A 17,250-nucleotide genomic window follows, 5' to 3' on the forward strand; every position below is an offset into this window, starting at 1 on the left:
ATGTAATTAATAAAACTCTGGGCTTTAAAATAAAATGTAATTGATGTGGTCGTTTTGTACTTCAATAATAATACCACTCGCAATAGAACGAATCGTTGTAGGACAGTGTCTATATTGAGGGTGTCGATCCACAGGGAATGTATTGGTTGCATGCATCAAGCTTTAATAAAATCGGTCATAATTTATCCTTTAGAAAAATGTTGTTTTTGTGATTTTTAATTTGTAAACTAACAACAGAAATTAAATGCTGGAAAATAAATTAAAGTTGAACTTAATGAGATGAAAACTAGGGAATTGATTTCACCACTATCCTTGTACCAATGGCTATCATGTTAACATGGGACGTTCATTTTAGTCATGATATTACCCGTGTGTGGTTGTCAATCACACAACAAAGTGTCAAGAAAATACCATCATTAAAAATAAGCATACCCCATCTTAAGACTAGTACGGATCATCTACCTAAGCTAGGGTGTAGCATCATCCGTCTATCCTAGGCATGAAGTATCAAATTTATTAACTTAGTTACATGCAAACAATGATTAAGTGTAGCCCATCTTAAGATTAGTACAAATCATCTACCTAAGCTAGGGTGTAGCATCATTTGTGTATCCTAGGCATGAACTATCAAAACCTCTTGTTGCATGTTCAAAGAATACCATTGCATAACCATTACACTTATCATTTTTTGGATGACAAATATAATTTGAGTACAATCAAAATGATAAGCTTTCTCATAGACAAGATAAGCATTTCATCATGATTGCATTTAGCATTAAAAACAATTACGAAATTTGTAATTCTCATAGCTATGCAATCATCGATGCCCAAAATAAATATCTCAAAGAACAACACGATTAAGCCATTGATATTTGGATAGGGTTTATCAAAACCTATCCATAAACAAAACTAAAAATTGAAAAGGAAAGAAAACTAAAAACAAGAAAGGGGAAGCTCTTCACTGTACGTGAAGAGCTTCCTAAAACTAAACTACCTAAAAACTAAAACTCCTAACTAATCTACATTTTTTTTTGAGTGTTTTCTCCTCTCCCCCTTTTTTTTCGTAGAGCAGCTCTTCTTTTATGGAGAACTTGGGAGCTGCTGCCCGGTTGGTGAGTGCAAGGTGTGTGCTGTCCCTTTGAGTGAAAGATGTTGATGAGCTGCTGTCCAGCACGTGCACTGCTAACCGAAAGGTGGGAAAAAGGAGAGATGAGTCTAGTGCTGCCAGGTATGGAGGAAAATATTTAGTATTTTTTTTATTGGTTGTTGACAATGTTGCTTGGTAGGTGGACCTGTGCATGTGCTGCATTATCTTGGAGTTGCTGTTTGGCCGAGTGGAGTGCTGCAGGTGGGATTCGGTGCAGCCCATGCTGTCCAGCAGGTTGGGATTCGGTGCAGCCTACTGCCTTGAAGATGCTGCTGGTGAGGTGGACAGGTGCTGTCCAGCTTTGGAGTGCTGTCCAGCAGCTGGCCAAGGTGCTGGCTGAAATGGAGGAAGCTGCCAGGCGTGGAGTGTGCTTGGAGAAGCTGTCCATGTGATGGTTGCAAGCTGCTGTCCAGCAGCTTTGCAGCTGCTGTTTGTGCCTCACGTATGTGTTCCTTGAGTGCTGCCCATGCTGGCTGGCTTCTTCATTGAAGGTGAGCTGCTGTCCAGCAGCTTTGCAGCTGCTGTTTTGTGCCTCACGTGTCTTGCCTTCAACAAAAATTTGCACCACCTCATGCTGAATTTCCACATTAATGCTCCTAATGTCCTGCATGCAAAGAAACGAGTCTTCTTTTCTTTTTGAATGCAATTCCACCAATATTGAGACTATTTTCTCTCCATGACCTGAAAAACATCTAAACACTAAAATTTGCACAAGACATTAGAAAATAATAAAATTAAGGGTTTAACTAATATAAATTAAGGGGTCCTAAAATACAATATTTGTGGCACATCAGTAATCTTCCATTGCCACGTGTCAGCACACGGTTGGCTAGGAGGAGATAACATTATCTCCTCCCAACCACCCACAGTTGGACACATGTCCCACTATCTCTTTCTTTCTTCATTTTCTTCTTTTTCTTTCCCTCTCCCCCACTCGCAAGCTCGACTTGCCTCTCCCTTTTTCCTTTTCTTTCTTTTCTTCCTCTCCTCTCTGATTCTCTCGCACAACTGACCCTCCCTCTCCATTTCTCCCCTTCTCCTTCCTTCTTCTCACACACACATGATTGTGTGAGACATAGAGATGAATCGAGAGTGTGAGAGAACCCATGAGTGTGGAAGGTGGGTTTTGGGCCGTGAGTGGTGCAATTTTCGTTTTACTTTTGGAAAGCCATAACATGTTTTAGTCTTAATATTAATTTTCAACCATAACCCCATATATATATACTTTCCATAAATCATTAAAACTCATAACATTTCTTATAACATTTTCTCACCCAAAAATCCTTTTTCTCTAAACCTAAAATCATTCCAACCGTTATCTCTTATAATAAAAAGATACCATCAAGACAACTATCAAAACCCATACTGCCAACCCCATAACCAATACAAGGCAATACTCAACCCAAATCAACACACACCTAGCTGTGAGACCAAACCTAGAAATCTTTACACCAAACACCCAATCAGTCAAACAACAAAACCTCCATAAACAATATACATACTACTAGTGACCGAAACCTCCAACAGCCAAAACACCTATGGCCGATACACGACCCACTCACGGCCAACAACAGGAAACAACACAATCGAAATCACACGAGTTTAACAACCAAAATACATAATTTTTATCTAAACTCAAAACAGGGGATTACACAATCAATCAAGACCAATCAGTCACTAAAATCATTCACAACAATTGTCAACAAAAATCTAATATCACTCAAAAAAATCACAAGAAATTACCTTGAGAATTTCTACCGAAATCTCCATTAATTTCCACCGGATTTCTGCCCAGATTCACTGGAAACCGCCACTAGACCGCCGGAAATCACATCTCAGGCCGCCGATTCATCTCTGGTTCGCTAAAGTTTGTTAATGGAGGATCGGGTCCTCACGGGTTCACAAACTGCCCGGGTTCTCTCTCTCGGGTCTAGCAGGTTGCGAGTCATGGGCTTCACGGGTTTCACGATTGGAGCTCCTCCCGGGTTACGGGCTCGCCAGAAATCGGCTCCCCTTGCTTCACCAGCTTCATTCACCGGAAGATCGGCCTCCCCCTCCCGGCATCTCAGTCCCTCGATCGGCTCTCTCTCTCTCTCTCTCTCTCTCTCTCCGTCTTACTCTCTCTCGATCTCATCTCCCTCTCACTCGGTCTGTGTATACGGGCGAGAAAAAGAAGAATAGAGAAGAAGAAGTAGAAAGAAGAAGAATAAGGAAAGAGGAAAAAAATAATAAAGAAGAGGAAGAGTGATGCGTGAACTGGTAGGGAGGAGTTTAGTTTTTATAAAAATAACAAGATATTATTTTTTTCTTAATCATTAAGTTTAGTAAAATATCTTCCATAAAAATATTGATGAGTGCCAAAAAGTGTATATTTAGACCACTTAATTTACATAAGCTAGACCTTTAATTTTGTTATTTTTAATATTTTTTGTTAGTTTTGGTGTTTTAGTATTTTTTGCAGGTGATTGATAAAAAAATGATATTTTGGTAGAAGTGCAAATAAATTGGACAAGTGGGGCCAATCGTAGATGAAGTGATAAAAAGGAAAAAAAATATGTATATATATATATATATATAAAAGACAAAAGAGAGACATGTGACCCCACCATCAAGACTTTGCAACACCTAGCAATAATACTCATGGACTTTGTGAAAGAAAAGAAGGCAAATCCGTGAATGAAAAGAGGAGAAGAAAAAGAAGAAAAGTAATAAAGCAAAGCAGGCCACCACATGCAATCAAGTCTTCCTTCCTTTTCGGCCACCACATGCAATCAAGTCTTCCCTCCTTTTCGGCAGCACATGCAATAAAGCATCTCTCTTTCCACTCAACAAAGTCTAGAAGCACCGAACCACATGCACACCATTCTTGTGAGACACAAGGTGGAAAAGACAAAAGACAAAGGAGTTCTCTTGAGCTGGCAGCAAAACTCTTTCCAAAATGTGCAGCACGTGAACCTCTCCACTCACAGCATCATTTCCCCCTCCCGGCATCTCAGTCCCTCGATCGGCTCTCTCTCTCTCTCTCTCTCTCTCTCTCTCTCTCTCTCTCTCTCTCTCTCTCTCCGTCTTACTCTCTCTCGATCTCATCTCCCTCTCACTCGGTCTGTGTATACGGGCGAGAAAAAGAAGAATAGAGAAGAAGAAGTAGAAAGAAGAAGAATAAGGAAAGAGGAAAAAAATAATAAAGAAGAGGAAGAGTGATGCGTGAACTGGTAGGGAGGAGTTTAGTTTTTATAAAAATAACAAGATATTATTTTTTTCTTAATCATTAAGTTTAGTAAAATATCTTCCATAAAAATATTGATGAGTGCCAAAAAGTGTATATTTAGACCACTTAATTTACATAAGCTAGACCTTTAATTTTGTTATTTTTAATATTTTTTGTTAGTTTTGGTGTTTTAGTATTTTTTGCAGGTGATTGATAAAAAAATGATATTTTGGTAGAAGTGCAAATAAATTGGACAAGTGGGGCCAATCGTAGATGAAGTGATAAAAAGGAAAAAAAATATGTATATATATATATATATATAAAAGACAAAAGAGAGACATGTGACCCCACCATCAAGACTTTGCAACACCTAGCAATAATACTCATGGACTTTGTGAAAGAAAAGAAGGCAAATCCGTGAATGAAAAGAGGAGAAGAAAAAGAAGAAAAGTAATAAAGCAAAGCAGGCCACCACATGCAATCAAGTCTTCCTTCCTTTTCGGCCACCACATGCAATCAAGTCTTCCCTCCTTTTCGGCAGCACATGCAATAAAGCATCTCTCTTTCCACTCAACAAAGTCTAGAAGCACCGAACCACATGCACACCATTCTTGTGAGACACAAGGTGGAAAAGACAAAAGACAAAGGAGTTCTCTTGAGCTGGCAGCAAAACTCTTTCCAAAATGTGCAGCACGTGAACCTCTCCACTCACAGCATCATTTCCCCCTCCCGGCATCTCAGTCCCTCGATCGGCTCTCTCTCTCTCTCTCTCTCTCTCTCTCTCTCTCTCTCTCTCTCTCTCTCTCCGTCTTACTCTCTCTCGATCTCATCTCCCTCTCACTCGGTCTGTGTATACGGGCGAGAAAAAGAAGAATAGAGAAGAAGAAGTAGAAAGAAGAAGAATAAGGAAAGAGGAAAAAAATAATAAAGAAGAGGAAGAGTGATGCGTGAACTGGTAGGGAGGAGTTTAGTTTTTATAAAAATAACAAGATATTATTTTTTTCTTAATCATTAAGTTTAGTAAAATATCTTCCATAAAAATATTGATGAGTGCCAAAAAGTGTATATTTAGACCACTTAATTTACATAAGCTAGACCTTTAATTTTGTTATTTTTAATATTTTTTGTTAGTTTTGGTGTTTTAGTATTTTTTGCAGGTGATTGATAAAAAAATGATATTTTGGTAGAAGTGCAAATAAATTGGACAAGTGGGGCCAATCGTAGATGAAGTGATAAAAAGGAAAAAAAATATGTATATATATATATATATATATAAAAGACAAAAGAGAGACATGTGACCCCACCATCAAGACTTTGCAACACCTAGCAATAATACTCATGGACTTTGTGAAAGAAAAGAAGGCAAATCCGTGAATGAAAAGAGGAGAAGAAAAAGAAGAAAAGTAATAAAGCAAAGCAGGCCACCACATGCAATCAAGTCTTCCTTCCTTTTCGGCCACCACATGCAATCAAGTCTTCCCTCCTTTTCGGCAGCACATGCAATAAAGCATCTCTCTTTCCACTCAACAAAGTCTAGAAGCACCGAACCACATGCACACCATTCTCGTGAGACACAAGGTGGAAAAGACAAAAGACAAAGGAGTTCTCTTGAGCTGGCAGTAAAACTCTTTCCAAAATGTGCAGCACGTGAACCTCTCCACTCACAGCATCATTTCCCCCTCCCGGCATCTCAGTCCCTCGATCGGCTCTCTCTCTCTCTCTCTCTCTCTCTCTCTCTCTCTCTCTCTCTCTCTCTCCGTCTTACTCTCTCTCGATCTCATCTCCCTCTCACTCGGTCTGTGTATACGGGCGAGAAAAAGAAGAATAGAGAAGAAGAAGTAGAAAGAAGAAGAATGAGGAAAGAGGAAAAAAATAATAAAGAAGAGGAAGAGTGATGCGTGAACTGGTAGGGAGGAGTTTAGTTTTTATAAAAATAACAAGATATTATTTTTTTTCTTAATCATTAACTTTAGTAAAATATCTTCCATAAAAATATCTTTCATAAAAATATCTTAAGATACTTTATCCGTTGATATTTTACATTAGGTCTTTACCATTATGTATAATTCATTAAGATAATAAATTAAACTCATTTTGAGTCTAGTTTGTTGTGCAAATTTTAATACTCGCAAGCGCACGAATCGTTTGCAATATAGTGTATGTGCAAGTGCGAGATCATATCCACAGGGAATTGCGTTGCAAAAATTAATCTCTATTCAAACTAATCATATTTTAACCTAGTTCCAAATTTAGGGGTTTTTGATAAAAGAAAACATAAACAAAAATAATGAAAATAAAGGGGTCTAGGGTTTTGGAATCCACACTCACCAAATCACAACAACCTAATCTCATGCTCATCACACATATTTTGAGGTTCTCACATACAAATCTTAGGTATGCTCTACGTTGCTTCAAAAATCATTTAAATCATTCAATGAATCTGTTCATTGCACAAATCACAAAAGATATTAGGATTTAATCAAATCATCAAATGTATCAGTCGAACGAAACACAATGAATATCCAATGTTTTGATAGATGAAAAACCAAGCCACCAATTTAATGAAACTATTCCACATCATCACTTGTATCCGGAAACCACAAGAGATATCAAAAAATCATTTCAAAAATCGAAGTAGAACAATGAGAAATCAAAACCCATAAACTCAAATAGCATAAACAAGCATGAAACTCAGTTTCTCTTCAATGGTGAGGTTTCATCCTCAACCCTAAATGAACTTTTAACTACACATGATGATAAAAATAAAACTTAAAACCTTAAATTAAAAACATAAAAATTAAACATTTACAAAGGAAAAGAGGTATGGGGCAGGAAAATATAGTCCAAGAAGGAGAGAAACAGAGGCTACGCCCCTGCTCTCACACTTCTCTTCATCCCCCGTTTCTCTCTTTTTTTCTCCTCCCCACCTTTTCTCTTCTCTCCTTTCCTTCTATTTATAGACTAAAACTAGTGAAGTGTTGGTTTTTTTTTTTGTGCTCCAAAACATTGCTGCCAGCACAGCTTGGTCTTTGGGAGTTGCTGGACGTGCATGAGTTGCTGTCCATGGGAGCTACTGGTGCTGCAGAGTGCTACAGGTTGCTGTCTGGCGTGGAGGTGTGCTGCAGGTGCTGCTGTCCAAGTGCAGGAGCTGTCTGGTGGTGTGCGAATTTTAATACTCGCAAGCGCACGAATCGTTTGCAATATAGTGTATGTGCAAGTGCGAGATCGTATCCACAGGGAATTGCGTTGCGAAAATTAATTTCTATTCAAACTAATCCTATTTTAACCTAGTTCCAAATTTAGGGTTTTTTTTATAAAAGAAAACATAAACAAGAATAATGAAAATAAAAGGGTCTAGGGTTTTGGAATCCACACTCACCAAATCACAATAACCTAATCTCATGCTCATCACACATCTTTTGAGGTTGTCACATACAAATCTTAGGTATGCTCTACATTGCTTCAAAAATCATTTAAATCATTCAATGAATCCGTTCATTGCACAAATCACAAAAGATATTAGGATTTAACCAAATCATCAAATGTATTAGTTGAACGAAACACAATGAATATCCAATGTTTTGATAGATGAAAAACCAAGCAATCGATTTAATGAAACTTATTCCACATCATCACTTGTATCCGGAAATCACAAGAGATATCAAAACATCATTTCAAAAAATCGAAGTAGAACAATGAGAAATCAAACCCATAAACTCAAATAGCATGAACAAGCATGAAACTCAGTTTCTCTTCAATGGTGAGGTTTCATCCTCAACCCTAAACGAAAATATTAGCTACACATGATAAAATAACTACAACCTAAAACATTAAATTAAAAGCATAAAAATTAAACACTTACAAATAAAAAATGAAAGAACAACTAGAAGAGAGACTTGGTGCGTGAGGGCTGTGCCCCATTCCACACACACCCTTCCTTCTCTCCCTTTCTCTCTACTTATAGACTAAAACTAGTGAAGTGTTGGTGTCCAAAACATTGTTGCCAGCTTGGGGAAAATCGTGCAAGTTGGTGGGCTGCACATGCTGCTGGCCGAAAGTGCATGAGCTGCAAGTCAGCTTTTGTGTGCTGCTGTCCAGATGTGCACATGGCAGCATGAAGGAAATCGCATGCATATTCTACTTTGTTGAAATATTGGTTTTGGACTTTTCCACTTTGTTGAATTTTCTTCAATCTTTGTTGTCAATAAGTGTAGAGTTGCTGCCCATTATAGATATGTGCTGTCCAGCTTTGTTCTTCACGTGCAGCTTGGGGAGACAAGGAATGGGACAAAATAAAATAAAATAAGAGAGATGGACAAACTTCCGGATTTTCGGGATGATCCAACGACTAAAATTAAAACAGCCATATCTTTTTCCACGCATCTCCAAACTGGCTGAAACTTGTTGCGTTGGAAATCTGACATCTTGAACTTCAATTTAGACCTAAGAAACTCTCAAAACGGATATCGTTTGGTCTTATTATGATAAGTCTAAATCTAGTAGTCTGCTGCATCCGAATTTCCTTGTATTTTGCTTGAATTATATCATTTCTCTCTTATTGTTCTACAAAATATAAAAACACTAAAACTAACCAAAGCATTAGAAAATAACAAAGCTAAAGGTTTAACTAATGTAAATTAAGGGGTCCAAATATACATTTTTTGGCACTCATCATCTGGCGTGGAGGAAGGTGCTGCAGGTGCTGCTGTCCAAGTGCAGGAGATGCTGCAAGTTGCTGTCCAGCTGCTGTCCAGGTGTGGAGTGTGCTGCTGCTTGGGGAGAAGAGAAATGCTGCTGTGCAGGTTTTTGGGAAGAGCTGCTGCCCAGCTTGGGGAGAGAAGGAATGGGACAACAAAAATAAGAGAGATGGACAAACTTCTGGATTTTCGGGATGATCCAACGACTAAAATTAAAACAGCCATATCTTTTTGTATGTATCTCTAAATAGGCTGAAACTTGTTGGGTTGGAAAGCTGACATCTTGAACTTCAATTTAGACCTAAGAAACTCTCAAAAATGATATCGTTTGGTCCTGTCATGAAAGGTCTAAATCTAGCCAAATTTTCTTGTATTTTGCTTGAATTATATCATTTCTCTCTTATTGTCCTACAAAACATAAAAAACACTAAAACTAACCAAAGCATCAGAAAATAACAAAGCTAAAGGTTTAACTAATGTAAATTAAGGGGTCCAAATATGCACTTTTTGGCACTCATCATAGTTCGTTTCATTGTTATTATTATTATCTCAATAATATTATAACACCTTAAATATATATATTACACAATAATATCAATTAGTCCACTGAATAATTCAGTCTGTCTATTTATTAATCCTGTAATATTATTAGAGTCTAATAATATTATTCTTTATTTATAAAATCATGGTTTAAAAATAATAAGACCAAAGAATATTTATTTTCATAAATATTCATGTATTCCTTATTTTTTACCGGGGATTAAAATATTGTGTTTAAAGCTCGTATTTTATTCACAGCTGGACGTGAATATTGTTTCCTACAATATTAAGCCATTCGAGCGTCGAGTCATGAGAATCGAACGTCAATTCTAGACTTGTCTATTTTATTCAGTCTTAAATTCCAATTTAAGACATTTTATTTTATTACTTAAAATCTGGGGCGCTACACCCATCAGCCAACTTTAGTCAATGAGTAGCTTCTTGACCAAAATGCCCTGCAAATTGGGTGTGTATTGACCGTTTTAATGGGGCTTTTTTTTGACTATTTCGAGGGGGCTTTTTTGTCATGTCAGGGGTAACTTGGAAAAAATCAAATCTGTCCCACCTTGTTTCACACACTAGGCATTGATTTTTCCCAATACTGAAATGACAAAAATCTAGGGCAACTGAGCACGTCAGGGGGAAATGCCGAAATGGCCTTAACTTTCAACCAAATTTCTCTAACTAAGTAAAAATCAGCTTGTCTTCAGTTTTGGAGACACTTAGGGCCAGCTAGTCTTGATCTTTTAATTTATTTCTATTACAAACTCGACAGTTGGGTCATTTAGGCATCGGTTTTGGTCAAAAAGTCAATTGTCTCCAAATTGAATTCTAACTTTACAGAATTCAAGTATTAACTATATATATATATATATATATATATATATATATATATATATATATATATTATATTGAGTCATTATAAGTCCTAAAAACATATTTATCATTTCCAAATTTAGAAGTCAAATGTTAGTAAAAAGTTCCACTTGGCACCTAAATAATCAACTATAAATTTAAAAATTCAACCAGTATAATTTTCATCAAATTTTACCATGTGATAGATATTTCTATTGTGAGGATAGTGGGCTTTGAATCGACTAAATTTGAGTTCGTTTGACCTGTTTTCGGTTCAGTCAAAGTTTAAAACTTAAATGTTACTTTTTGGTTTTATAGGTTTTATCGTTTGATCTTTAAGTTTTAAAAATAACTTTTAGATTTTGGTATGGGCTACTGCCGGGTCGGGCTTCGGGTCTGGGCTCATGGGTTATGGGCTCGGGTTATGGGTTTGATGGGTTATGGGTTATTGGGCTTCTGGTTCTGGGTTGGGCCGGATAGTTCTCGGCCTGGTTTGCTGGGTTTGGCTTGCAGATCACAGTTGGATCGTTTGAGTTGGGCCGACTAGGTTGGGCTCATGGATTCAAGTCCACGGGTTGGTTGGGTCATGGGTCAGGGTTGGATTTACGCACGGGTCTCGGCTTCTTCATAAAACTCTGCCTCCTCATCTTTCATTCTCTCTCTGTTTCGGCCAGACAAGGAAGAACGAGCAGGAAAGAAGGCTCAGAAGATCGCTACATTTGGTCGCCGGATTTCTGGATGGCACGAACGGAATGGACTGGGTCGATGGGTCGCGAGTGTGGGTCACACGTTACTGGGTCACTGCCACAGGTTCTGGATGATCGGGTTCCTGCTGGAAGATCACTGAAGCCGCCGGAAGAGCTACTGGAGGTCACCGGGTTGCTGGGGTCTGGGTCCGGTTTCATGCACGCACGGTCTGGGTTTTGGTCACTGGGTTCGTGCTTGCTGGTTCGCCGAGCTCATGGGTCCACCGAGATTCATTAGTCACCGCTAGTCACGGTTATTGATCGGGTCTCCGGGGTTATGGATCTTCGGATAGTTCTGGGTTCATGCCGAATATCGGGTTCAAGCGGGGTCACGGGTCTGAAGTGTTCGGTGGGTTACACACTTCCTCTGCAAATCGGCTTCTCCCTCTCTCGGTTTCTCATATTTCCTCATTTAATTTCTCCCACACTCACCGTCTCTCACTACCTCACTCTGTCTCTTATAACTCTCAAATTGCAGAGAGACAGGAAAAGAATGAGGAAGAAGGAGAAAGGAGAAGAAAGAACGAAGGAGGGGTGTGATTTGCAGGAGAATTGGTGCTCAGTTATATAGCTGAGAGTGAGTGGGAGGTTTGGTGAAGTGGAGAAGATGATTGCCGTAGTGGTCGATTAGGAAATTGCAGTGGAGGATTAATAAATGAAAGTGGAGGAGTTTGGTGAAGTGATCTTGCAAAGTGGAGGATTATTCGAAGCTAATGGAGAAGTTTGGTGAGTGAATGAGTGCCTGAGTTAGTGTCGCAGTGGAGAGTAATAAAAAAAACAGAGTGGAGGAATAAGCAAATAAAAGAAATAGAAAGAAGAAGATGCTTAAAATAAATGATGAAATATTATAAAGTTTTTATTATTAAAACCATATATTATAAATTTATCAAAATAAGGTAATAAATTTTTACAGTTAATTATCCGTCTATAATATTAACTCAGTAATATATATTTGGTGATAAAAATATTGTCAGTTTATTAAAACACCAGTTCTCAAATCAGTTGAAAATATTTATAAATCAATATTATAAAACGAACGATTACATAAATAATCATTCATATTTTTTTAAATATCAAAAATATGTTTTAAAAACTGGGGTGTTACAAAAAAGTTCCACTTGGCACCTAAATAATCAACTATAAATTTAAAAATTCAACCAGTATAATTTTCATCAAATTTTACCATGTGATAGATATTTCTATTGTGAGGATAGTGGGCTTTGAATCGACTAAATTTGAGTTCGTTTGACCTGTTTTCGGTTCAGTCAAAGTTTAAAGCTTAAATGTTACTTTTTGGTTTTATAGGTTTTATCGTTTGATCTTTAAGTTTTAAAAATAACTTTTAGATTTTGTAAAGACTAAGAAAATAAATAGGATATTTAGCAATTAATAAATTCTATTTATTAATTAGATGGGACCAATAGTTAGATTTTAAGTGATAATATTAGTATTAAGGAAATAAAATGTGTTTAAAATAAATAATAGAATAAGAATAATAAATAACCAATTTTATGGATAAAATGTATTTAATTTAAATATGGGGTTAGATATTAATTATCAAAAGATAGGATTTTAATATAATGGGATCCTAATGTAATTAATAAAAGTCTAGGCTTTAAAATAAAATGTAATCTTCCATTGCCACATATCAGCACACGGCTGGCTAGGAGGAGATAACATTATCTTCTCCCAACCAACCACAATTGGACACATGTCCCACTATCTCTTTCTTTCTTCCTTTTCTTTTCTTTTTCTTTTCTTATAGAATGTGTTTAATTTAAATATGGGGTTAGATATTAATTATCAAAAGATAGGATTTTAATATAATGGGGTCATAATGTAATTAATAAAAGTCTGGGCTTTAAAGTAAAATGTAATCTTTCATTCCCACGTGTCAGCACATAGTTGGCTAGTTATCTCCTCCCAACCACCCACAGTTGGACACATGTCCCACTATCTCTTTCTTTCTTCATTTTCTTTTCTTTTTCTTTCCCTCTCCCCCACCCGACTTCCCTCTCCCTTTTTCCTTTTCTTTCTTTTCTTCCTCTCCTCTCTGATTCTCTCGCACAACCAACCCTCCCTCTCCATTTCTCTCCTTCTCCTTCCTTCTACTCACACACACTCGATTGTGTGAGACACAGAGATGAACCGAGAGTGTAAGAGAACCCGTGAGTGTGGAAGGTGGGTTTTGGGTCGTGAGTGGTGCAATTTTGGGACTGTGCTGGCTAGGCCACCGTCGTGGTGCGGTGGCAACGACTGTGCAGTGGATTCTGGCCTTGCTTGGTGAGATTTCTCTTCCCTAGCCTTTGATTTTGCTTGGGTTACTTTGATTTTGCTTGGGTTACTTTGATGGCTGGTTGTGGGTTTGTTCTTGTGTGAGGTTGTAACATAGTTTCATTTCCTAATTGTTTTAGATTTATGATTTTGGAGTTTTGTTATACTTTATAGTGGGTAGCCGAATGGGGTAAGTGATTAAAAGTCGCTAGAAGAATTCTTGGCCATTCAAGTATTTATAAATAGAAACCTCGGCATAGTCAATTTCACCACATTGTTGCTTTCACTTTAAAGCCAAAACTTCTTAAAAAATCACTTGTAACCCACAACCATAGCAAGAAAAATTGAGAGAATTGATCCTAAAGTTTGGTAGCATTCATCTAAAAGTATTTTGGTAAGCTTCTTACCTTAAAGGTTTTCATTTGGAGTAAATCAAAGTACGTTTAAGTGTCCAATTTGGAAGAAAAAGTTTAATGGATATAAAAGTTTGGATAGACGGAAAATGAATCAAACGAACTCGAAATGAGTCAATTTAAAGCCCAAAATGCTCAACTCGTAGTCCTCTATTTAACTGAAAAGTTTCATAGAAATCATATGTAGCACCCCAGTTTTTAAACATATTTCTAATAAGATTAAAATTTCATTCTAGTGATTTTTATTGATAAAGACCTAGTGTAAAAATAACATCTGCTAAAATCTACATTGATAAATGCTTTTTGTGCGAATCAAGCCACCCACCTACTCCACTCAGCCGTCCTCTCCACTCTGTTTTAATAATTCTCCACTACGACTGTAACACCCCAGTTTTTAAAACATATTTTTAATAAGTTAAAGAATAAAAAATGATTATTTATGCGAGTAAATAATCATTCGTTTTATAAATTTATTTATAAATATTTTCAATTAATTTAATGAACGGTGTTTTAATAAACTGACAATTATTTTTATCACCAAAAATATTACTGAGTTAATAAAACAGACGGATAATTAACCGTAAAATTTATTTACCCTATTTTCATAAATTTGTAATATATTATTTAACAATTATCCTTTTGTTTAAATATTCGGATGTATTATTTCAGAATATACAGTTTCTCCACTGCAATTTCTCTAATCGACCAACCTCTCCACTGCGGCAATCATCTTTTCCATTATGCTTAAAAATTTGCTTATTCTCCACTGCATTTTAATTAAACCGCACTATCTAAATTCCTCCACCAATAACAGATTTTTATATCAATTATTCCCCCACTCAACATTAAATAATCGCACCACTCATCACCTCACAATTTTTAATCATCAACCTACCGCACCAATCCTCACCTATCCTCCACTTTCATTTTATTAAACCTCCAGACTCTCCCACCATCTCCCACCATCTCCTCCACTTTGCATATTATAATATCCCACTTCACCAAACTCTCCACCACTCATCACTATCCCATTTTATTATTGACTCAACCTACCGCACTTTCTTCCTTCCTATTTCTTTCTTCTTCTTTCCCGATCTTAACCAATAATATATATATATATATTATTGCAATTGGTTTACTTTTATATTCCATTTTATAATATATATTTATATTTAGTGGCCAACTTGTCCGTTAGACATCGTTAGACATCATTATGTTGTTCCTTTTCTTTATTTTATTTCATCCTTTCTTTTCCAGCACTTGCTTCTTTTATTATTGTTTTCTTCTTCTCTTTCTCCCTTATATATTCTCCCTTCTTCTGTTCTCCTTCTTCACCGAGGCAGAGAGACACAGAGATTGTCGGATAATAAATTGAGAGAATGATTGGAGAGTCAGAGAGATTAAGAGGGAGAGATGCCGAGAGAGAGAAAGAACCTGAAACCCACCAAGTCCGATCAGAAGACCGTGACCCACACGATTTCCTCGCAGACCCGTGTGTACAGCCCGTGGCTGGAACCCCGTGAGCCCAACCCAATCGGCCCATCGAACCCGTGGCAGATCCAGACCCATCGAACCCACAGCCCGTTAGCCCAGAACCGCCCGTGACCATGAGCCGTGAAGCCCGTAGCTCACGACGCCTCGGCCCAGCAGCGATCCCGGCCCAACCCAGTGGACCCGTGAGCCCAACCCAGCAGCGATCCAGCCCATACTCGCGAATCACCCAGGCCCGGTCCACGAACCAATCTTCAGCCCAAATCCAACGGGCCCAGCAGCAACCCGGAACCCGACCCATCTCAGACCCAAAGCCCGACCCGGCAGTAGTCCCAACCCGTGACCCGAACCCGAAAACCCGACCCGTCGGCGACCCGTCTACGGCAGAATTTCCGGTGACTTTTCCGGCGACTTTCCGGTGACTTTTCCGGTGACTTTCCGGCTATTTTTCCGGCGAATTTCCTGTGATCGAACTCATCGTTTTCACTGGATTTTCTAGTGAAAATTCTTAATATAGTAAACTAAGAAACTATACAAGGAGAGTTAAGCTCGATCCCGATGCTAATGGAAAGTCCAAGTAAGGGAACCCTCTACCCCTTCTCAAATTATTATATTACTTTAATTATTCCTTTATTTGCATAATTTCGATTTGATTATTTTTTATTCGGTATTTCAAATTATTTTATTTACATGAAAAATTTGTTTTAAATTGATTTTTATTGAGTAAAAATGATATTTTGGAAATTGTGATTTTGAGAAAAACCTCGGTTCTAAAGGACTTTGAAATTTTTGAGAATTTATTATTTTAACCAAGATGTGAAGTCAACTTTTTGGAATAACAATAAAAGAAGAAAAATATTTGTGAAACCCTCCAACACGTTGCCCCTGGATATACAAGTAAAGAATGAGAAAGTTTTGTGAGAAAACTCTATGAGATATATATAAATTTTTGAAAAAGGCACGTGTGTGGAGGAGACTATTATTTTGGGCCCTATTCGCAGAGATTCGCAGAGATTAAGCTCGGTACCGTAGCTCGAGATGGAAGCGCACCCGCTGATTCACTTAGTGAAAACGGTATCCGTCTCTATGTCAGTCTAAGTGCACTTCAATTAATTAGCTGACGGGGGTGGGGCCTGTGGCCACAGGTAAACCGCGTTACCTGCCCAAGGTCACAGCAACGACCGCGCAACCCTACGTACACAGGGCGTAATAGTGTACCGGGCATATTATGAGAACTAATTAATTTCAAATATATATATATTATCTTGTGTATAAAAATGAGTTTTGACAATTGTTTTGGAGATTTTTAAAAGAATTTAACTCAACTGTTTTATGGTTGAGGATTTCCTTACTGAGCATGTTTTTTGTGCTCACCCCTTATTTTGTTTTTGTTTTCAGGTTATGAACAGAGAGACGTAGGTGGCCGGGATGGGATCTAGGAATGCATTAGAACATTTCATTTATGTTACCCTAATAAGTGCACTTGCACAACAATTTTAGTTTTCTTTAAATTCTCAGTTATTGTATCTTTTATAATTAAATTTTCTAAATAACCGTTTCCGCATTTATTAAAAACTCTGAGTTTTAAAATCATTATTATTTTTATTTATTTAAATCAGCATACTAGTTAAGATATTTGGCAGACCTTACGAATCTTTGTAGTTTTTAAAGAGAAAATGACGAACCTAACCCTTAGCGGTTTGGGGGCGTTACAGCGACACCCACTTCTCCACTGCAACACCTTTGCAACCCACTCACTAATTGCTGCCACGCTTTTTATGCCTTTATAACCAATTGCCTTCTCTTCAGAAAAACTCGCACTAAGCTCTTCCTTCTTCCTTATCTTCTTCTTTCTCCTTTTCTATTCTGCTTCTTCTCT

At 37.5% G+C, this 17,250-nt stretch overlaps 1 long non-coding RNA gene across 2 annotated transcripts in view; it reads left to right on the forward strand.

Moving 5' to 3' along the window:
* The window catches only part of LOC133878424 (uncharacterized), a 30,492-nt gene extending 13,528 nt beyond the window's left edge, over positions 1-16,964 (forward strand). Inside the window, exons 1-2 of one of the 2 annotated variants that reach the window (XR_009901902.1) lie at positions 15,235-15,948; positions 16,770-16,964. This is a non-coding gene — a long non-coding RNA (uncharacterized LOC133878424). Of the gene's footprint in view, positions 1-15,234; positions 15,949-16,769 lie in introns of those variants that run through there. The other variant, XR_009901901.1, reaches the window with a different exon arrangement.
* The last annotated feature ends 286 nt before the right edge of the window (positions 16,965-17,250 follow it).

Source organism: Alnus glutinosa, chromosome 9 (genome assembly GCF_958979055.1).
Source record: "Alnus glutinosa chromosome 9, dhAlnGlut1.1, whole genome shotgun sequence".
NCBI classification, from domain to species: Eukaryota; Viridiplantae; Streptophyta; class Magnoliopsida; order Fagales; family Betulaceae; genus Alnus; species Alnus glutinosa.